Below are 22,783 nucleotides of genomic sequence, written 5' to 3' on the forward strand. Positions count from 1 at the left end.
GTGGGATGGAACTGGATGAACTTTAAGGCCCCTTTCAATCCAAAAATTGTGATTTGCCTCCCACCTCAGAGGAGAGACCAGTCCAGCAAGACCAAGTGTCAGTCCTGTGTCTCTGGCTGTGTCTTAAAGTGTTGGCAGCCACAAGAGAGGTGATAGAGCAGTGGGGCTGCATCCACTTCTGGCTCTGGCATGGGCATCTGGGCTGACTGCGGCCAGGTTGCCCAGCCCTTCCACTTCTCTACATCCTCTTTGGAAAATGCAGATCGTGCAACATGCTTTCTTCCACCTCCCATCAATCTTGCTTCTTCGGCATGTAAGCTCTGCAGAATGGGGTCTTGCCTATGCAGTGCCCCACGTAATGGGCTCAGGGTCTTCACTGGAGGCTTCAAGCATTCCAAGAACTATACAATTGGTGCTTTCTGTACAGCTGCAATGATCTCAGTCCTCCATACCAGCAATCTGTCCTCTCCATGAGTAAGTTGATGCAAACACAGGAAAATTGTGCTTTGATTTATCCAGGCAACAGGCATGCTTGAAGCTATCCTATGAGCACAGGTGAGATTGTGATGGGGTCTGGAACGGATGGGACTTGGGCACCCTATATCCAAATAAGGAGCTGTTTGATTTCATAGCCTAAGCCATGTGGCTCAGCTCATAGGAGGAGAATGGAGCTGAGACAATAGCATCATGCCACTGGTCTGGTTTTAATGTCAGGCCATGTGGTGATGCCGTGCTGTGATTTTCAAGCAGCTGGGATTTTCATTTGTAACATATCTTGATTACAACCCAGGGCACAGTGAAGCAAGCTCTACTCCAGGTCAACCAAGCCTAGTGGTGGAATAAGACCTCTGCTTAGCGAGATGCTGAGATGTAAGTACAAAGGGAGGAAAAGGAGGGAGAAGGGGTACCATCATCCTACTACCTGGCTGCTTAACCCAGGTCCAGATGCCTTGCTTCTGACAAGTCTTGAGGGACCTGGTCACGCTCCTCTTTTCATGCTTTTTTCCAGCCCTTTTACAACCTCGGTGCCTTTGTTTTTGTAATGTTGGTTGCCATGGTTAAAGCTGTTATTCTCAGCACGGTTTGCATCGTACCCATGAGACAGATATGGAGATGGAGATGTGCATGAATACATGTGTTTATCCTTATTCCAGTTCCCACTGGACATGTGGAAAACCAAATCTGATGGGGAAGGAAAACCCTTCGGGGAAACGGAGAGAGAGGGAGAAAGTCACCTGGAAGGAGTTTGTCCAATTAAGACATAGACTAAGCCAAAAGTATGGGAGAGATATCACCTCAGAGCAGGTGATGTGGGAGGGCAGAGGTTGGCTTAGGTTTCTTGGAGGCATTATTGGACTGAGAAAATACACAACTTCAAGTCTATTCTAAGGGTCAGCATCCATGTGGAAAAGTGGGGGTCATGATTACCTTCCTGTACACCATTCCCCCATTTGGCAGAGCCAACACAACTCTTCTCCTCATCCCTGGCATTTTCATGGTTGCTGCAAGTGCTAAAGGGGTTTGCAAGGATTTTTTTTGTCTTTTTTCAGATGTTCTTGTCAAATACATATATTCTTAATTTTACTTTATTCTTATTCTTATTTTATAATATGAGCTATCCAAGGAAAGGGGGAGACATGGGATTGGGTCTTTGGCACATTCCCATAGAGTATTCTTATCCAGAGAAAAGTGATAGCAAAAGCTTTGGCTTTTAGACTTTGAGGGGTTTTGGCTTTGGTGTATCAGGCCGAGATCATCTTATTGTTGTAACTTGGAGGTTGATTCAGAATAATGAATCTGCTAGGAAAAAGGGACCAAGTTCCTGAGTTCTGTGGCTAATGTTGTTGCACAAGTCTGAATTGATGGGACAGTTCTGAATTGCTTCACTCAAACATGCAACGAATGAAGAATTGAATCAATAACTGCCGGGCCTTCTTCCAGCCCCTCCAGAAACAGCTGATTTATTTCTCTCCTTTCACCAGCCCACTAGCTCTGGTGTTGTCTAGTTGGGAATTTTGGGCAGCTCCCAAAGGAATAACTGCTTGTAGGGAATTCACACTTTGCTGCTGCATCCAGGTACAGTCTTATCCCATCATGCCACTGCATCAGTGTGTGTCCCATCCACAGCCACTGATGTTAGTGCACATCTGCACAGATAACAGGCAGAGCAGATCTGGCTTGTAGAAGCAAGAAGGGGCAAAACTGAGCCAGTGGACCCTGGAAAAGGCTACCTGCTTGCTGCCCTGGACAGTAAAATGGTTGAGTTCACTCTGCCTCACCACTGATTTAGTTTAGCACATTTTATTGCTATCTTTTAGCCTTGTCATGTGATGACTCATAGTGGTATGGTGGAGGAGGTTTCTGCTGGACCCTTTCAAAGGGACCATGGTCAGGTGGCCCATCTGTCTGGATGGATGTCTGTTGTCCAGCAGCACAACAGCTTTGCTGACAGCTCACCTGCAGGAGAGCTGTGCAAAAGGGGATTTTGTGCTCCCCCCCTGTGCTGGCAGCAGCATCAGCATTGTCTTCAGCTCTGGAAGTTGCTGGTGGGTCCTGGAGGAGGGAGCTGAGCTCACTCACCCAATCCACCAGTGATGCCCGTACCTGGACAAAATGCATGGGGCTGGTCCATGATAGCTCCTAGGTAAGAAGTGAGGCCCAGGTCCTCTGGGGTACTTTGGTATCTCACATCCTTTGACTTTACCTGGAGGCAGGTCTTGTCTCCCATGTAACATGAGGCACTTGACTATGCCTGGGTATCCCTGACTCCTGCCTACCTGGAGGAGGGAGATGGCATCTCTAGGGGCTGACTCCGCCACCTAAGAGACAAGTCGCTCTCGAGCATGTTTTTATCATTGACTGAAAATCTCCCCAGGAGACTGTAATCCAAGATTAGCTGCTGACATTAAGACCTGAGATAAGAGATCCTGAGTTGGGGGGCTGGAAATTCACTCCTGGCGTGGGTGGGGACAGATGGGTAGAGGACAAAGGGGACCTCTTCTAAATCATATGCAAGAAGTGCAGAAATGGCTCTTTCTCCACCAGAGCAATGCTGCTACATCCCCAGCTCAGTGATTTTGACAGCCTCACCCCTATGTCCAACTGCTGGCCAGGGCTGGCCATTTGCCTTTGGATTGGAGCAACATTGCAGCTCACTGCCATGTGTTTCTACACCACAGTGATGCCCAGCCAGCCAGGTCTTTGTGCTTTGCAATTTTGTCCAGCCCTCATAACCTGCTGCTGAAAGCACTGGCAGCACTGGTGAGGATGTCGTTCATACCCACCTGGCTCCACGGTGATACGCATCTGCTGTCTTGCCACGTTGTCTGTTCCCTTTGGGAAGACCCCCAGAAATGTTGTGTTCTCACCCTTGTGCACCGTGTGTGCCGGTGGGGCTGCAGCCCTGTCTGACAGCTGCCACCCTCCCCAAGCTTTGTAATTGGGATGATGGAGCTAATGAGGGAGTGAAATCCATCCCATCGCTTTCTGTGATTGTTTTTTCCCTTCTCCTCCATTGAGTCAATGGGGAAATCTGATAGCTGAGCCAAACAAGGGATGTCTGTAACCATGGTCCTACCAGCACTGCTGGAGGCTGATGCCAAGGATGGGCAGAGCAACCCCAAAGCCACATGGACACCTCCCTGTGCTTTTGTCTACTCCATAAAGTCACCACAAATTAACTGCAGGTATATCCTGGAAGTGAATGAGTTGAAGTCCTTTACAGCCTCATGTGGGCCATCGTCAGCAGAACGTGTCCTTAATTCAATCATACCTCATTCATGAGGCGCTGTATTGAGCCCGATGGCAAGGAAGGCAGTCTGGGTGCCTGGTGCTGTACAGGCAATGTGCAGGTCCACTGAGAAAGGCCTGCTTACAGCTCATGTGCATCCTCCTGTGGAGCAGAGCAGGGTGAGGAGCCAGCCTGGATTCATTAATTGTTGTCAGCACTAGGTGACAAGCAAACCAGCGCAAATGCCAGCCACGGGAGTGGATTGCACCTCGGCAGTGTAGCTAATTAATGAAGTAAAATGAGTGTTTGAGAGATGGTATACTGGAGATGTGACTCAGGCACAGCACTACATGTAGCTGATCCTGTGGTTCCTCCCTCCAGCATGTGCTTCTCTTGGGAGCTGGCAAAACCTCAGTTGTCTTCTTCTGGGGAGAATCAATGACAGGCAGCAGGGTTAGCAGAAGCCAGGTACGTTTATCCCAGAGGCTCAGCATCTGCTTTGGGCATGGAGGGTGTTACATTGCAACTTTGTCCCATGAGGAGGAAGGAGATCCACGTAGGTTCCTGGGTTGGACAGTTTGAGTGGCTCAAATGGAGGAGCTCTGCCAGGTTACCTGTGTCCCTGTTGTCACCCCTGTTGTCCATCCCCCTACCACCACCACCAAGGTGATGGGGAGATCTCTCTTCAGTATTGGCCTAGGCACCTGGACCTACCCTGCCTTGGGAAGAAGCCTGGTGGGTCTAAGCCTCTCCAGCTGTGGGCAACCAAAATGCACCAGTTCCCACCACTGGCACAGAAAGAGCAAAGACAATGCTGCTTCTATCACCCAGCTGTGCGCCTTGGTAGCAGCTGAAGAGCAGGGAAGACAGCACCAAGGATGGTTTGTCTGCGTTACACACCTGAGTACCTTGTGATCATCAGGGGCTTAGGACTCCTGTTCTGGGATCTATACAAAACGTCTTGCAGGGCCTGGCTGGGAGAAAAAATGCCCTTACGACTGCATCTGAGCTCGAAAGCAACCCTGAAGCTGTGAGTTTGTGGGTCCGTGCCCATGCTGTGTGGTCTGGGGCAGAGCTATGCAGGTGGCAGTGGCTGCACTGGGGGCACAAGGAGCCCCCTGCCAGTGCCGAGGAAGCTCCACTGCTCCTGGGCAGAAATGACCTTGGGTGCTGCCTCTCCCCGGCGAGGTGACCGCCAGGGTCCGGGCTGGAGCTGGGAGGTGGAGAAAGAGCACATGCAAAGAGCTCTTTTCCCTTCCCTTCTCCGCGGCTCTTTTGTTTTCCCCAGCCTGGCAGAAGAGGCTTCCAATAAGCGGCCGGGGCGGGGGCAGCGCCAGTCCGCACAAAGGCAGCCCCCCACGGGCTGTGTGACCGCTGTCACGCTTTTTCGCTCAGATAAACGCCGGTGGCGGATGACGTGAGGCTGGTGCTCCCCAGCCCCGGGGCTGATTGGTCCCAGCTCAGGTTTGAACGCCAAGGTGTCCTGGCAACGAGTAGCAGAGGAGCCAGACTTCCCCGTCCCTGCTCCCCGTGCTGGGGAACGGCAGTCGCTGCGGAGCGAGGAGCGGCACACGGAGCCACCCACTCCAGGTACCCCCTGCGCGGTCCCGGCCCATGCCCCTTTCCCAGCTCTGGAGTTGGGGTGAGTTTCTCCCAGTGTGGGTGCCGTCAGCAATGACTTTGCAGGTCGCTCAGCCGGCACCTGCACGCCCTCACAGCGAAGACGCTTGTTTTAAGTGGGAGAAGGGCAGTGGAAATCGCTGGGGTTTTGGGGTCTTGAAAGTGGGGCACGAGGGAGGGATGCTCAGGGAGAAGCTGTGTGGGGAGAGGGGAGTTGAGGGGCCTTCAGACAGTTGTGGGTCAGCTCTCTCACCCCAAGAGGATGGTGCAGGTGATTTCGGGTAGGTTTGGCTTCGCCTGACTAATCAAACACAAGAAAGCCCTGCAGGGCACCCAGGGCTGAGAGCTATGCTAGAAGAAGGTGGCTTTAAATTAAACCTAAATTAAAGAGCTTTTCCCGCTGATAGAGAGCTGCTCTGCTTTTACCTCAGTGAGAGATGCCTGCATACCCGTTCCCTGCAGCCAGGGGGATGAGGGGAGAAGGGCCCTCATGGCTCAACTGTGTGCAGGGAAGCAAGGGGCATTTTTGGGGGGTGTGCTATAGAGAAAGGGGGGTTTCCTCCACTTGGGAGATGAGAGCAGAGATACAAGGAGCTGGCAGGGAATGGATGCTTGCCTGCATGGGGAGGCAGCACTCAGCACAGTGCATTTTGCACCCATCACAGCTGTGCCTGCTGTTAATGATGGGGCAGGTCAAAGCTGTCCAAGATGAGAAAATCCTTCCACAGGGTAACATCCACCCCAGAGCAGCCTCCTGGCTCAGTAGCAGGTCATGAGCTTCAGAAGGGCTGGTGTCCTGCATGGATGCAGCAGCACATGTTGAAAAGCAGTGCCACAACTCAGAAAAGTCTTGGTGCCACAAGTGGGGGACAGAGAGGGATGGTAATTCCAAATCCTTCTGGATCACAGCTTATGGTACTTTATCAGGGCACAGGGCTGGGGGCTGCCTGAACAAGCCTTTCCCGTAGACCTGAAGGTACAAGGAGACTTGGAGATCCCTCCTAGCATCGTGGTTGTAGCAGAAGAGCAGTTTTCTGGCACCCTGGTGGCGGGGGAAGGCAGAGGGACACCACAAAATGAACAGAAAGGGTTTTGCTGACAAGTGTGTTGAGCAGAGCTGGAGCAGGAGGGGAGGATCCTGAGGCTGAGGGGGAATATTTGATTTGTCTCACCCCTGAAACAGCATTTGGAGGTTTTGTCCAGAGATCCCTAGGGAGCACACCTGGCACAGGGCACATGCTTCGGCAAAGTGACTGTAGAGATGGAGCTGTTTCCCTCCACCCCCCAGCCAGATGACAGCTGGATCTGTCCCTGGAGTGGGCCAATGGGGCATAGAAGCCATTCCAGACCATTTTCCGTACAGAGGCACAGGGGCTTTGGGAGTAGGAAGCGACAAGGGCTCCTCTGGCAAAGGAATTCCCAAACCAATGGTGCAATCACCAAGTAGCCTTGCGATGGGGAGCAGACTGCCGGTTATTGCTGACCTGGATTTGCACTGGTGACCTGGAGGTGTGAGATTAGCACAGCCAGCCCACCCCAGGGCTCTGGGGGAATTAGAGAGAGGAAAAGGGTCATGCCTGTTACATACATCATTTTTCACTGTTTCAATGGGAATATGTAGCACAGGTTATCTGTTAAAAAATAAATAAATCCTGCAGCATGCAGTGTTGCCAAAGTTCACAATTTTAGGCAGAGCCTTACAGCAGGATAGGCTTTGCCTAGAAGACCCAGTTACTAGATCTGTGAGAATCAATGATGCTTTTTGTATCTAAATAAAAGCTAGGGAAAAACACGTGTCTGTGTAGTTAGAGGAGGTTTGACCTGGGTGAACCTGGACATTCAGAATCCTAAAGGTGAATGCAATGAGTTGGGTATTTTAGTTTGGTTTGTTTGGTTTTTTTTTTAAACAATCATGGTTTTAGAGCCAGATTTTAAAGTTCAATGACTCCTGCTTGGACCAACAGCTCTCCCTGCTCCAGTTAGTTCAAACGAGCCTTGTTTCTTTGAAGGGCTAAGCCAAGCACATTCTTTAGGCTTTATTAAACCCATGAACAGTAATGTCAGTCTGAAACCCAAGAGAGAGGAAAACATACCCACACCTTGCAGGCCATAAACAGGAATAAATTCAGCTTTCACTGTATCTCCCCAGCAGTTCTGTTGACGCAGTTTATGAACTGGGAGCAATAGCCCCAGAGAAGCAGGACTTTCCCAGATAGTCATTAAATAACTTCTCTTTCCTAGTGTTTTATGGAATAAACACTGCCTGTTGCTCGCTAATAGCATCTGCTATGAGTGGGATCATATTTTATAACAATCCTTCTGCTCAGTTTGTATGTTTGCAGTGACCCCAGCAAGTAATCACTCTGTGGCTGGTAGTAAATTCACTCCCAGATGTTTAATGATAGTATTTGCTGTCAACTACAGGAGCTAGCAGTTTTAGGGCTGTAGTGATGATGTAGCTATTAAGGTGGGTTGATGGGACACAAGGCAGTTGGGTAATTGCTAGCGATGAGCTAGTGAACTCCCAGGTAATTGCACCTTACCTGGAGAGGTGTGTTGTCATGAGTGGTGTTTTAAAGGCAAAGCTGTGAGGTGTATAAAGGACAGTCACTGACTCCATATGACAGCGCTGAATCATGACCAGGAAATTATCCCTTCTCCTTACCAAGAAAATAGTGCTTGATCTGTTTTCTTTCCTCTTGCTTTCTTAAAAAAAGAGACACTCATGGCAAGACTTGTGTGCCTGTCAGTCTGTGCCTCTTCCTTTTCTTCATACCCTTTAAACGTTGTTGAGAAGTACAGATGCCTAAGACGGGACACCTGCAAGTGTCCCAGAAATGGGTCTTGAGGGGAGGAAACAGAAACACAAACTCACTCACTGCCCCTAGGAAGGCTCAGCATAGACGCAACCTCTTTTAGGCACCACAAAGTCCTTGTAGCAGAGGGACCCTGGCAAAGCTCACTCACCAGAAGGTTTCAGCATAAGCTCAGATCTTCTCCATAGACACAAGCCCCAAGCAATCCTTGTTCCTAGGAGAGCAGACATCATTAATGAGGTTATTAAGGAGAGACATTTATTTTACTTTTAATGAATGTGGGATCTGCAGGAGTTCACGCGGTCACTCACTAGAGCCCCGTTGGCCCTTGGGCAAGATTTCCCAAGTCCCAACCATCTCTGCACACATTTGGACTCCTCGGGATATTACTCAGCCCCAGTATACACGATGCTGAACTAGCCCTAGTGTCTGGGGCTGCCTCCAGCTCTGCATCACCCCAGAGCCTGCAGTCTCCAGCCTTGGCACACTGTGTTTGCTCAGCCTGTGTAGCCATCAGAGGAGAAGCCAAAATTGCTTTGACCTCCCTGTTTATGGAGGAGAGGGTTGGAGACTCGATTCTTATAATTGCCACCTTCTCCTACCCCAGAAAGGAGTAACCTCCAAAGCAATGGTGACACTAAGATCCTCTAATGCTTCTGGAGTCTTCATCAGCAAATCCTGGAGGGCTTTGGGAAAGGCACTGTATGTGTTATATCTATCTTACAGCTGAGAGAATGGAAGTGGGGGTCAGACACACACCATCAGGAGGAGAGAAAATGGAAGGTTTAGGGGAGGGTCTCACCAGCAGAGCCAAGAGGCTGATAATGTTGCTATCACCTCACCCATGGGAGCAGCTTGTGAATCTGGTAGTGGGAATGCTTTGATTGAGTGGCTCGTTATCTGCTAGGCACTTCATTTTGCCTCGTAATTAAGAGACAAAGATGGGGAGCGTGTCTCTTCTCTCCATTTTAGTGAGCTTTTTCCTTCTTCTGTGGTAAGTGAGAAAAATTGCAGCAAAACCAGCAAAACAATCTTCAGTACAAGATTGTTCCAGTGATGGGGAGAGAATAAGTAGTTTATGAGCCCAGCACCACCCAGGAGAGTCTGCTCTTGGCCCAACAATGATATAGTAGGTCAGGAATACCGACGGTAAAGCTGTGGCAGGGTTATCAATATATTATCAGTTTTGGGCTACTGGACCAGATATTTCCAGGTGCAGGCTGATACAAATGACAGTGCTGGTCTGGGTGTCTACGTTGCGGTAGCTCCATCGTCGTGACACTGGAGCTGTTCTACTGTTATGGTTAGCAATGGAAAGTGTTTTAAACTGTTCCCATCCGCCAGCCTGATCCAAGCGCTTGCTCCTCCACCTTCTCCTTTGTTGGCATGAGCATTTCCTGACAGCCCAATGTAGAGGCACTATCTGACCAAAAAAAAATTAACCATTTTCTCCCCTGGGGTTTTTCTACAGCTGGACCAGTCTTTGATCCAGTTCTCTGCAGAGTAGTGCTGGTGTGATGGAGAGGGCAGCGCAGGCTGCGGGACCACCACTGCCTGCTTTAACTAGTCCAAAATATCAGCTGGGATGAGAGGTCACGAATGGATCATTTCTGTTCTCTTTTCTGTGGTGCTGTTAAGGGAAACACTTGCTGATCGTGTTTGCTCTATATACTGCTAGATGTTTGAGATTATTTAGTTTAATCATTGGTCCAGAACCATTCAGTCCAGTGTCTGCGACCACAGGAGTGCTGAGCTGAAGCAAATCCCTTGAAATCTGCTGTCTGGTACCCAGATGAGCACCAAGCTTCATGACACCATTTTTAAACCTAAAGGTAGCGAGGTACAGGCAAAGATCAGAGCATGAGATTCAAAGGCAGGTGCTGCTGAGTGTCGATCCTGACTTTACTGATGACTCTTTTTGTCCCGAGGCAAATTATTTAGCTTTGCTTTGCCCTGCTCCCCTTCCATCCCCTTTCCAAAACCGTTGTCACATGAGAGTTAGGGAGAAGCGTGCAAAACATCTGCTGAAGCACTTTGAAGATGCAAAGCAATATGCACAAATGATAAGTTGCACAGGCAACATAAACAAACCTGGCTATGTATCTCCCAGGCTAAATGAGGAAGGAGGAGGGATTAACTGGTGGGTGGTACCCACTTCCTAATTACAAGGCTTGTCTCTGGATCCTTTCAGTGTGAAGCATCCTCTTGGCTGAAAAACAGCTGACATGGTCACACATGAACAGAGGTAGGGGAGGAAAAACTTGTCCCACAAGTGAACTGGAGTGGCCGGAAATTTCCTTTGGGTGGAAGTGGGGGAGCAGTGGGTGCTGGGAGTGGGTTGGACATGGTGTCCTGGACCACCTCCAGACCTACTGGTTCTGCTATATCTCCTCTTGCTGCTTGTCTGGTGAGTTTTTCCAAGTGGTTGCTATATGGTCTTAGGAGTCCCATAGGATCTAGGAAAGACCCTCCTGTAGCTGCCATTCGACTCCTTTTATCCTCCCTGACACCTGATTTGGGGGAGGGGGGACACCTCTGATATTTCAGAACTCTGTTGGTCCCACATCAGTTGGCAACTTAAAAAGCAACACACCGCTGAAGTGTAAGATTTAAGAAGTTACGGGTATGCTTTGCTTTCTGAACCTTGGCAGCGTTTCTGGGTCACACTTCTAATGTGTCTTCGCAACAGTGAGTTAAAACCTGATGGTGCTTGTGTATGTGCTAAGAAAAGTGAGATATCCATGTAATCAGCTACTGTTGGAGTGACAAGAAACACAGCAGATGCCACGAGGGCTGGTGAATCTTCTGAGATCAGCCCCAGCCAGGTGCCTTGGTCCTCTTCCACAATGCCTGTGGCGCTCTCCTCACTGCTGCTTCTTGCATTTCACACGTGCTTATGACCTTGCTAAATCTATGTTATTCTTGCAGGCATAGCACCCTGTGAAGAGCACCTGGGATAGGTTTGCAGGTCTGGCCCTTGCTTTGGCTGAGTGCAGCAGCAGTTTTCTGCGCAGGCAGGGAAATGCAGGTTTAGCAGCCTGGGACCAGGGAAAGCAGTTGCAATTTGCGTCTCTGCCTTTGGTGCTTTGTAGCTTAGGCAAAAATCAGCCAGGACCAGTTGCGTGAAGACAGGTAAGTACCTAAAAGTGCAGGTTGTGTCTACCTACTGGTTATTTTGCTTCTAAGCTGAATCCCAGAATTTTATTCTCCATTTGGGGAATAGGAAGAAGTACCTTTTTTCTCCCTGTTTATTAGTCTTCTCCAGCCTGAAAGTTTCTGGGCTAGGACATGTCCCCATATGTGTGCAAATGCATGTTGCAGGCCCTGATCTCAGCTGGAGACACAAAACCAGCTCTGGAACTGAGCAGTCCAAGGTGCTCTTTAAGCCTCACAGAACTGCATGCAGTGGAGGATATTTTTTCCCTGCTGAGTGTTTGATTCCTGCAGCACTATGGGAAGAAAGGGATATCTGCACCACTTGGGTGTTCCTCCATCACTTATTGGGGCAGAGCACTCGCGTTCATAATGGCTGCTTCACCTCGGAAACCCCCAAGGGGTGCCAAATCTAGCTGCTGCCTAATTTCTCTCTTAGTCCGCACATAACAGCCTGGGAGATTACTGCCCCCACCCATCCTGCTTTCCAGACAGATGTTACGAGACAGTGATGGATCTATCTGCTCTCAGATTAAAAAGCTGTTTAGAATGCATCCCCAGCCAGCTGTGGCCCTCTGCCCTGTTAGCTTTCAAGCGCTCTCTTGAAGAAATCCTCTTTTATTAACTCAGCCTGACTGTTTCCTACAGTTTTCTGCTGGTTTCTGCCTGGCAAAGCCCCAGCAGCAGCCCCCGAGCAACGTGGCACGTGTAGTGGAAATGACTTTGGCTGACAGGGATGCTTTTGCAGGGAGCCCAGGTGTTGCACACAGTACAGTGGGGAGGAGAAGACGCCTCCAGATGGAAGTTAGAGATCTCCTCCTCCTCCTTTTTTCCTCCTGGATCCAGCAATTCAGCGGTGTGTCAGTATAACTCAGCAGTGTGGAGATAGGGAGGAGCTGGAGCTTCCATCGCATCAAATAAGAGCCTCACTTTGCTCTCAGTTGCCTGTTGCAGGCTCCTATTTATGCCTCCTAGTTATAGTGGGAGAAAAGGAGCTGCACAGGGAGGACACATTAGGACAACTCCTTCAGGGGGAGGGTAGACTCTTTCTTCGCTGCATAGAACATTTGTATTCCAGCTTGTCCTGCCCTGATGTGTCTACGCAGACAAGGTCTCCCTTGGTATGGATTTTCCTGCCTTTCCCCAGGGACCCTGAGAGCTGGTCATCCCTGGGCTGCCTTCCCAGGGCTTTTCATCCTGTCAGAGACTGTAACAGCATGGGCTGTGGTACAGGTCTCATTCCTTCCCTCAGTTTGCCCTGCCATGGCAGCAGCGACAATGTGCTGGTCCATGCAAACTACAGGCAGGTAGGCTGCCCTTTTGCTTACGTGGATTTAAAGGTCTAACAGAACAATCCTCAAAAAAACACCTCCTCCCTTGGTAGGAGATCTGGGTAAGAAATTCTGGCTGGGGCTGATGTTGTGTTAGGACAGGGGTGCTGGGGTGGCAGCGTTAGTGGAAGATAACTCATGGGAAGTGAGGGGAAATTCTTAACCTGGAAAAGAAACATGTAAATTAGATGTGCTCAATAGATAGATAAAGCATTATTTCTATCACTGCTGTAAATTCAGCCATTTCTCCCCACCTCCTCCCAGATTTTACCAGCCTAAAATGGAATTTTCTGTGCAATATCTATTTTCCTTACTAAGACTTGAAGGAATTATATTTTCTAGCAGCCAGTGACTTTTTTTTCTTTTAAACCCTCAATTTTACCCCAAAAAATCTCAATTTTCCCTCAGAGCACCTGTCTCTTGGAAAACCAGGCCCCTTTAAGATGTCTCAGGCTGCTTTGAATCACTAATTGGTTCTGAATAGGCAAGCCAAATGTTTTATCACTTCAAACTCCCATAGCAATGCAAATCTATACAGCTGAGAAGCCTCTTTCCATGCAAGGGGGTGATGGGTATAGATAAGGATTAAAAATGGAAACAAATTCAGCCCGGGGGTCTTCTTTGTTCCTCCCTGCCCTCGAAGGGGTTGCCAGGGCTACGTTTGTTCCCCTGCATCTTTTTTGGATGGGATCCAGCGACCCTTGAATGCAAAGGCAAGAGGTACAGTGGCTGGAGAGGGCTGGATGAGGTCCTAGGTACATACATATTTCATTGCCCATGCCAGGCTCTGTATTGACTTCTCTCTCTGGTTTCACAAAGGTGGTGTTTTCTAAAACTCCCACTTGTTGAGGGTGACTGGGTCCAGGCTTCATCCTGTCTAAAGTTTCTGGCTGTTCAGTTGTTTTCTGCCTTCTCTGAATGCCAGCCAGGCATATTTACTATGCCTGGTGGGAAAAGGGGGGGAATGCTTGGTGGGAAAAGCAGGACCTGCCAGAGAGCCATTTGGAGGTGGCAACACCTGCCATGGCATGTTGTTCTCAGGGTTGTTGCACATGTTTTGGGGCTATGCTGGTTCGTGCAAGGTACAGGAGATAAGCAACAATTTGCAGAGCCTCATGGGTGCTGGGTCGCCCCTGACTCCTTTAACCCACAGCCTGAAGGCAAATCTGGACTATTAAGAGGTGGAAAATATCAGTGAGCAAGGGCAGTCTAAATCCTCCTTTTTGCTTACATCGCCTGTTATTAGAGCTGCCTGCCATGTGCTGAGTATGGCTGCACTCAAAAATTGTCAAGACCTCAGCATTATGGAAGCAAAAGCCAATTTACTGACTTTCCAATAGAAAGGAAGATACATGCTGAATACGCATCTGTTGGATGATACTTCTATTTCAGGCATGCTGCTAACATACAAATGGAAAGGCAACTTCCTTTGCATTATTTATTTATGTAGTTACTAGAAAACCTTGGATTAAGAATACAGCGATACTTCGTAGGCATTGGGTACTATTTATTTTTAGCATAGTAGGTAATAAATCTATTTTCTCTTTGGCTTTGCAAATGAATTCCAGTTGACTGAGATACATTACCTAACCTAAATCATGTACTCTGGATGGGGAGAGCAAATAAAGTATCCTGAAAAATAACATCTTCAGGTAAAATCAATAGCTAGTAAGGAATTAGTCCCTTGAAGATAGTAACAGTTTACCTTTAAAATTAGAAGAAAAACCGCAAAATTTTGACAAAGAGAAAAAAAACCACTTTGCTCCTCTTTATTTAGGTGTTATTGTTTCTGTGTTTCAGGTGCATATAGGACCCACTTAGAACTTGAAATAACTAAGGATAACTATTGTTATCTACATTGTACTTATACAAGAGACAGCTGCTTGGGTGTTTTCCCAGCAGACTGGGATTTCCAGGGAGGCACAGCTGAAGTGAGAGGATGTGCCAACCCTCTCTACCTGGAGCAATTTTAGGCCTCCATTCATCCTTGTTTACTGAAGAGCTTTGACTCAACAGGACTGAAACCCATGCTTAAATCCTGCAGGGGTTTAAGTCTTTGATGATGTGTTCCAGTCAAGGCACAACTATCTTGCTGAACTAGGGTCTTCCTACATAACCCTGGGCTTCCCAGCTGGAAAAAAATAAAAAATAGTTTTGAGTATAAAAGTAATACAGGACAATTAGAAACTATAGAACTTGCCTGTCCTTTGCATCTAGGTTTGTGTCTAGAAGTGGTCTTGGATGTCCAGGTTAGTACCCAAAGCAATTTGGGCCTGGGAATCTCCTAATTTCTGCCCGAGGTCCCCACCTGGGTACCACCAAGGCACAGGCCTGATGCAGGACTGTGCTGTGCTCTAATGCCTGGCACCAGCAACTGCAGCAGAGTGAGGCTGTGGGAGAGGACCTCTGGTTTTAGTGGTGTGAGAGAGAGGACTGTGAGGCTGAAAATGTGGGGCTGGCTGTGTGTAACATGGGGTTTTCTGAAAGCACAGGCTGGCAGGTGGCTTCTGAGGAGTGGTGTTGGAAATGCAATTTGGGACCAACGGGAATGGCATGGGTAGAGAGCAGGAAAAGGTGTCCCAAAGGATGGAAGTCAGGCTCCTCCCAGGCTCAGGTGCCCTCCCAGTGTGAAACTAGGAGCCCAGGCAGGGAAGGAGGGGAAAAGTCTGCAGCGAGAACCAGAAAAACCTGCTCGTACCAGCCCTGGATTCACATTACTCACACCAGTTTAAAACAGGTCAAGCTCTCTTTGGTTTCAAGGCAGAGATGGCCAAACTGCCTAAAGACTCTTTTCAGCCCAGCTTAGAGCTCCTGCTTGCCTGTTTGCTGTGTCACTGACTCCATGCTCTCCTAACCCATAGCCAGTGCAAGGTCTTACAGAGGATTTAAGTTTTTCTAAAAAAAGGCTGGGCTAGGAGCATTCACGCTGCATGTTCCCCAGCCCACCTGAGGGGTGGTAACCATGAGCACTGGGATCACATCTGGGTGCTTGCACCTCCTGACCTGCAGTGGGCTTTGAAGAAGCTCACCCAGCAAGTTTGCTGGTTGAAGCTGGACAAGAGTCAGCTTCTGGGGATGCTCCCCATTGCAAAAGAAGAACAGTCTGCCTCCCTGTGATGCCATTACAGGTGAGAAGCTCATGTCAGTGGTCCAAGTTGAAGCTGCACTGCTGCAGGTCTCATCTACACTAGCACTGAGGTTGGTTGCATCATCCTTCTTCTTTCCACCAGAAGATGGGCAAGATGGGTCAGACCCATATGATTTATTGGGTTATTAGATTCAACTGGGTGAGAGTAGCAGGGGTGAAACCACACTCTTGTGGGGAAGAGGGAGGAAAAAAGAAGCTAACAGAGTTAGAAATCAGATTGTCCAAGGCTAATGGCTGTATCTGCTTATTAGGCAGCAATAACAATAATTTGCCTTTGAATTGCAATAATTCATCATAATGCTTTGCACCTACCTCATGAATCCTTTCTGCTTATCTCACCCTTCTTGTTCACAGATCTGAAAGCACTTCATAAACATTAATTAAATAGTCTTCCACACCCCTGCAAGCAAAGTAAATATTATCCCCATTTTGCAGCTAGGGAAGCTGAGCTCACCTAAGGAGATAACAACTGAGCAGGGATGCAGGAGCCCAGAGAGCAGGTCCCTACCCTGGCTTCTACCACAAGCACGTTTCTGCAGAGAGCTTTGCAGCATGGATGCTGGGGACATAAAACAGGGCAACTGAGACCCTCACCCATGCATGTTTCTGTGCTTACCACCCATTTCAGGCAGCAGGACAGTTGTAAAAAGGGTGAGGGCTGCTCATGGCCTGAAGATGTCTGCAGGAAGGAGCTCATCACTATCTCACCACCTTCAAGCCTCCACCACAGGGACCAGGCACCTGCGAGTGTGAAGCGCCTGTCATTATTCACAGCAGGACTCTCCCTTTTTAATGACTGCATTAATGATCCTCATCTGTTGGTGTAAATGTGGTTAATCCCACAGCTCTAGGGACTGGCAATTCAGAAACTTTTCCTCTCCTGCCTTTTCACACCTCATTTTGCATCTTAACTTCATGCTTTAGCACTGGGCTGGGCTGGTGGGACTTGTTCAAAGCAGAAGGCACTGACCCCTGTCCTGGCTTGGAAATCAGGCTGCCGTGAGTAAATATCCAGGATCCAACAGTAATGAATCAGGCCATCCATCTCCAGCCTCTCAGCTAGGGGATGTGCAATGTGCAGTGCTATCCCAAAACAAGATGCTTGAAGTTAAACCTGTGCTCAAGTGCTTTGCTGATGTTGGTCCTTGAGGAAGAGGAGTCTGGCACCATGGATGCAGTGTGTGACAAAGATATAAAAAGGAAGGATGTCCTCTGAAAATAATGAGCCTTGACAGTGGAGGGAAGGATGAGACACCAAAGGTCCGTGCAAGGCCAGTAGTAGCCTGTTGGGAGGGGGTTTATACTTATGGTTTTTTTTCAGAAACCAACAGTTGGCTTTTGAAAGCCAAATGGATGCCAGAATCAGAGAAGGAGGAGGGTCATGTTTCACAGACAAGTCATGGTGGATTAAATGTAAATGAATCTGCAGCTTGATGGACAAATGGGACCAGTGCCGGGAACTCCAGCTCCTGGTGGGGGATGGATTAGTAACGGGTACCACCGCGTTTGCATGCAGGGAGGGAATGAATGGCAAGGCAAGGAGGTTTCCAGCGTTGCCCTGCCTGTAGCACTGCAAGAAAGAGACATTTCTGGGCTCAGAGAAGAGAGGTCAAGCCTCGATAAACACCAGCTTGGTCCCCCATCAGAGAATCACTGAGGCATGAAGAAAAACTTTAACAGCTGCAATGCTGCTTTTGAACCTCCTAGTAAAAGGGAAGGTCAGAAGGTCAAAACTTTCAATGCCTCTGGGAAGGAGAGGACTTTTTCCGGCAAGCCTTTGAAAAACCTGAACTAAATTAGCATGACCGCACTGCTAAACGCTTGGGAAACCCGGACAGCTCGGGTCACAGGCTCCCCCAGCAGCAGAGTGGCAAAGAGCTGCTGCATTCCCATACTCAACAGCCATAATTAATGGGGCTATTTCCTAAGTGAAAGGCAGATCTTGAGAATCCTACACAGCACATGGACAGGAAATAAAAGTTTGTGGGATGTGCCCTGGGCATCTTTTCTCCTTCTGACACTGTTGCCCTTTTCCCTTTCTATTTCTGCTCTCCATTTTCTTTCTCTTCATTTTCATCCACTGTTGTTTCGGCTGTTTCTTCCTCCCCTGTTCCTTTTGACACATGGCTGAGCTGCTGTTGAAGTGGGGAATGGCAATGAAGGGGTAATAACCCAGCCAAACTCTCTCCTGGGGACACTGGACAGGAAGGCAGGAGCTCCAACCCAATTATATCCTTTTATTTTTCTACTTTTTTGTTGCAGAAGGTGTAAGTGGGAGCCCTGCTCCACATTTTGAGTTATTCCCTTGCATTTTAAAGGTAGATTTTGCTGATTTGGAACTTTTGCAAGAGTCATTCTAGCAAACGGCAGGCAATGCAGGTTTCTGGAGGATATAGGTTCCTAAGATTTCTGGGTCTGACCCTATTATGTTTTTTACAATGCTGCCTTTCCACTTGGCTCCCATTTGTCTGCACTGTGAGTTTCCTGGGCACCACTTTTCACGAAACCCTTTGCAGGTCATCACCCTTCACAGCTCCCACCACCACTGGTGTGGAAAGCGGTCAGACACACACTGCTGTCAGTGTTTCCAGAAAACTGCTGTATACCTACGAGGTGCAATCCAAATACACAAGAAAACCAGCGTAGCCAAAAAGTTTACTGTCTAGGGCTGCGAACCCGCAGGATGCTGTTGAGCATCCCATCTCCTGCTGCAGCTGCAGGACACAAGTGCTCAGCAACTTTTGCAGGCTTGCTGCAGAAGCGGAATAAATACTTCATTGAATAAAGGAGGAGGACAGGAAATATATCAAGTTTCCTAGTCCAGAAGGCTTGCCCTTGAAGGAGAATGGCTAAGTCTTCCCACCAGACCAAGGTTTCTCCTTCCTGCAAGCCCTAACCCAAACAGACCAGCAGGTGGGAATGGTGGGATGCAGACCATAGTACACGGGCAGTCAGCTGCAGTGGCTTTGCAGTGCTGAGCCCAATTCAGCTTTCCTATGATGCTGCAGCATCTTTTCTTTCTCGTGTCTCTTGTTGTCCTAGAAACAGAGGAAAAAATTATCCCAGACAAGCCCTTTTGTTACACTCAAGGCAGCATCTTCTGTTTCTTGGTAGAGCAGTGTGCGGTTGCATAATAAAACTCTTGCCAGAAAAACAACGATGGGTTCAAAACCTTCCAAGGAAACCTGTAAGGACTTCACACCCTCTAAACTTTCCTGAAGTCCTAGGAGTGCCGCAAAGGTCAATACGCCGTTCCTGACCCTGTTTCAAGTATATGCTGGGCAACAGGAGGCAGTACTCCCCTGGAAATGCCGGGATTTGGGGAGCAATTGTTTTTATTTGGGAGGGAAGCTCATCTTTTGGAGGAAACGTGCACTTCTGTGTTCTGACTCAGGCAAGGGTTATTTCTCTGTGGCGTATGAAATGTCATGGCTGTGTCGGGAAGGGATGATGACTGAAAAGTTTCCTGAGGCTCATGGGGTCTGGAGGCAGATTCCCAAGGTTTCAAGGAACCCATGGCAAGGGGAGAAGGAGAAGAAAGCACAGTGGGGACCATGCAGCCCTTGTACCCCAGGAGGAAGGGGACTGCAGCTCCTGCCTCCAGCAGTGCCTGGTGGGAGATAGTGAAATAGCAGATGACCTTCAGGCCAGCAAGAAGGTTTGATAGCCATGATGCTGACCACATCCAGCTCCTGTGGACACCAGTGGATGTGGAACATCTCTGAAAATCTGAATTATTACTTTCTCCTTTTGGAGATGGGCCTGAAAAATAAACTTTCCTCTACTCTCCCCTCCCTGCGTCAGCTCAAAAGGTTTTGGATTTCAGCTCAAAAGCTAAAACCCAACATCTCTGCAGATTCTGACGCCTCAATTACCTGTTTTCCCCTCATCCCCAATGCTGACCATGTAGTGGCATGTTGTAGCAGGGGCTAACACTGCTGTGCTTGAGCTGTCTCAGGTGGCCCTCTCAGTGAAGATATGCTCTGTTAAGAGACATGACAGCTGGTCACCAAATGATGACCTGCTGCTAGCACACAGCAAGTTTGTACTCATGAGAGGGGTTTTTGTGCAAACAAATTCTGTATGTTAAGGAGCATCAGAACAAGGAGTCTTCTTGTTGCACTCCTGAGCACATCAGTAAGACAGCATCATCTTCTTTGGGGAAACTCAGATAGGGTTACTATCTCATCTGCAATAGGGAGGCTGCTGGAGAGACCAAAGGACCTGCTTGGTTATAATTCAACTGCTCAAGATGCTGAGATAGCTCCACTCTCCTCCTGAAAGCAGCTTGGCTGCTCGGTGTACAACAACTATCTTTAGAAAACCCAGGAAGGAACCAGTGAGCACAAGCCCAGAAATCAGCTCAGTCGCTGTTCCTGGGTCAGTCCCTGAAAATGACCTTGGCACCACAGGAGCTTCTGAGCTTCGGGAATAAATCTGGAGGTTGGGCTGAGACACTGCAAGTGTTGGAGAAGGTGGTCCATGAGTAGCCGGACTGGAAGGGCTCACCAGTATGAAACTGTCCCCTGGACACTTTCATCTATCTCAGCTGATGGAGGGCGTGGAGAACTCTTTATAGGGTGAGGGATCAATGGTTCATGTAGATGCACAGGTGTAGTTTGAAGTTTATTTACTTTTCAGAGTAATAGCTTTACTTTTACAAGTGAAAAGAGATTTCCAATCTTTTTACAAGCTGCTAAAGGTAGAAAGATTTAAAACTCAAAATCTTTATATTAAAAGGCAGACAACCATCCTCACTAGTGGCAAATGAACCTCTGCTCAATTTGTGTCCGATTAGGATCTCAGAAGTGTATCCAAGCTAATAAATAAGATATGTATCTCCTGAGAACAGCTTTTGTTGTTTTCTTATGGAGATCTTTGTTCCTCCTGTGCTGTAAGGTCTCCAGGGCATGGCCTGTGTTACAGAGTGCCAGATGCATTATCTGATTTTAGGAGATCACAATTATGAGGAATATGTCAGGACAACAGAAAACTTCATTTAAAAACCCAATTAAAGCTGCCGAGTGACAGCTACATACTTGTGTGTTGCATCACTTCCTAATCCCAGCAGCTCAGATGTGGAGGAGCAAGTGGCTGAGGATGTCATAAACGTGATGATGTCCACATGAGATGGGGATTTTTCTGACTGTATGTAAAAATTAACACACATTTTGTGGTGGAGCAGCAGCTCTGAAATCCCTTTTAGAGCAGCCACCTCGGGACCTGTGTCTGATGGGTAGGTTATTCTTTCTCATGAGCAGTAGGACATTTCACAAGAGCTTCCGGATAAAGAAATATATAGGTAACTCTGTGTCCGCCCCACTGCAGGAGATGCTTGGCACTGCGGTTGCACCCGCACAGGCATGGCTGAAGCACCTTTGCAGTGGAGACACCATCATCACAGCCACCCTCATTGCTTGGCTGGCCATGGAGGAAAGGCATTGTCATGAAAGGCGTGAGGAGCTTTTGGGTGGGTTTTTTGGGAGCTAGGATGGGAAAAGCAGGCGGAGGGAGGAGGTGAGGAGTTTCCAAAGCCTCAGGCACGGCAGCAGGCACCTGCTTCTTCCCAAACCGGCTGAACCTGTCTCCCTCCCATCTCCTCTCTGCAGTTTTAGGGCGTTTGAAGCCCCTGGACAACTGAAGGGCAGCCGGTATAGGAGCTATGCCCACCTCCTGGCCCAGGCCGAGCTCTATCTCTCTGAAAAGGGGTTGTCTCCTGCCGGGGCAGGCAGGCCCTGCCGCTGGACAGGCACTGGCTTTTCAGTATAGCTGAGTGCTTCCAGAGGGGAACGAGCCTGCCTGCATGGCCCCACGGGGCCGGGAGCTGGGAGTAGAGAAGTACAGTGTGGCTTTGGTTGGTTTTCTTATTAAAGAAGGAGAATTTGAGACTTCTTTTAAAAAATGTGATAATGATTTCAGACTTTTGTATTATTATTTTTAAGAGAATTTACGAGCTCTTTTTTGAATGGAAGAAGAATTTAATACTTCTTTTTTTAAAAAAAAAAAAAGGAGTGACGATTTTTAAACGGAGAATTTAAGATTTTGGGGTAAAAAGGAGAATTTAAGTGTTCTTTTTGGTAAAAAGATGGGAGAACTTAAGACGTTAAAAAAAATACGAATTTAAGTATGTTTTTATTTAAAAAGATAAGAATTTGAGAGTATTTTGTTACAAGGAAAGGAGAACTGGCGGCCGCCGTTCCGCAGCACCCCGCCGCCTGCAGGACCGGGGCGCGGGGGGCGGGGCTCACCTGCCGGGGGGCGGGGCCTGTCGGGGGGCGGGGCCTGCCGAGGGCGGGGCTCACCTGGCGGGGGGCGGGCGGGGGGCGGGCGCGGGGCGGGGCGGGCCGTGGTGGCGGAGCGGCGGAGCGGCGGGGCGCTGCGGCTCCGCGCTGCGGAGCGGAGCGGCGGGGCCGGGCCGGGGGGGACCGGACGGGAGCGGCAGCCGCAGAGGAGAAGAGCTGCAGCCGCGCCGCCGTGGCTGGGCCGGTGGCAGGTGAGTGCGTACCGGTGCGGTGGGGCCCGGTCGGGCCTCCCGGCGAGGGGCCGCCGCCGCTTTGCGGTACCGGCACGCGGCGAGGCCCTGCCCGCAGCCGGGCCGGCACCCCGGGGAAGGGCAGCTGATGCGGCGGGGGGTCTGCTCGGATCGAGCCCCCCCACGGGGACAGCGGGCGCGTCGCCCGCCTGGTAGGGCCCACCGGGGTCGGTGATAACCGCATTATATCGGGGCTGTGAAATGCTACGGTGTGCCCGGAGTGGGGCAGGGGTGGCGAGGAGGTGACTTGTGGGCAGAGTGCCTGCAGAAACCTCAAATCCATCAAGGAGAGCCCGGGCTGGGATGACTGGGAGCAGCTTTCAGCACTACACGACCCGAGTTGCTGTGCCACCTGCCCAGTGCTGCGCTGGTTGTGTCCCAGGTGGTCGAGCCCTGAGTGGCTTTGCACCAGGCGCTGACACCGCATCCCCAGCAGCTCTGCCACCGGTATAT

At 49.2% G+C, this 22,783-nt stretch overlaps 1 protein-coding gene across 4 annotated transcripts in view; it reads left to right on the plus strand.

Annotated features, from left to right (window-relative positions):
* The first annotated feature begins 5,008 nt into the window (after positions 1-5,008).
* The window catches only part of RASSF7 (Ras association domain family member 7), a 35,726-nt gene continuing 17,951 nt past the window's right edge, over positions 5,009-22,783 (plus strand). For 2 of the 4 annotated variants that reach the window (XM_030485350.1, XM_030485353.1), the window contains exon 1: positions 5,009-5,320. The gene's annotated coding sequence lies outside the window, so the exon portion shown is untranslated. Of the gene's footprint in view, positions 5,321-22,105; positions 22,292-22,783 lie in introns of those variants that run through there. The other 2 variants (XM_030485349.1, XM_030485352.1) reach the window with 1 other exon arrangement.

Source organism: Strigops habroptila, chromosome 4, assembly GCF_004027225.2.
Source record: "Strigops habroptila isolate Jane chromosome 4, bStrHab1.2.pri, whole genome shotgun sequence".
Classification (NCBI taxonomy): Eukaryota; Metazoa; Chordata; class Aves; order Psittaciformes; family Psittacidae; genus Strigops; species Strigops habroptila.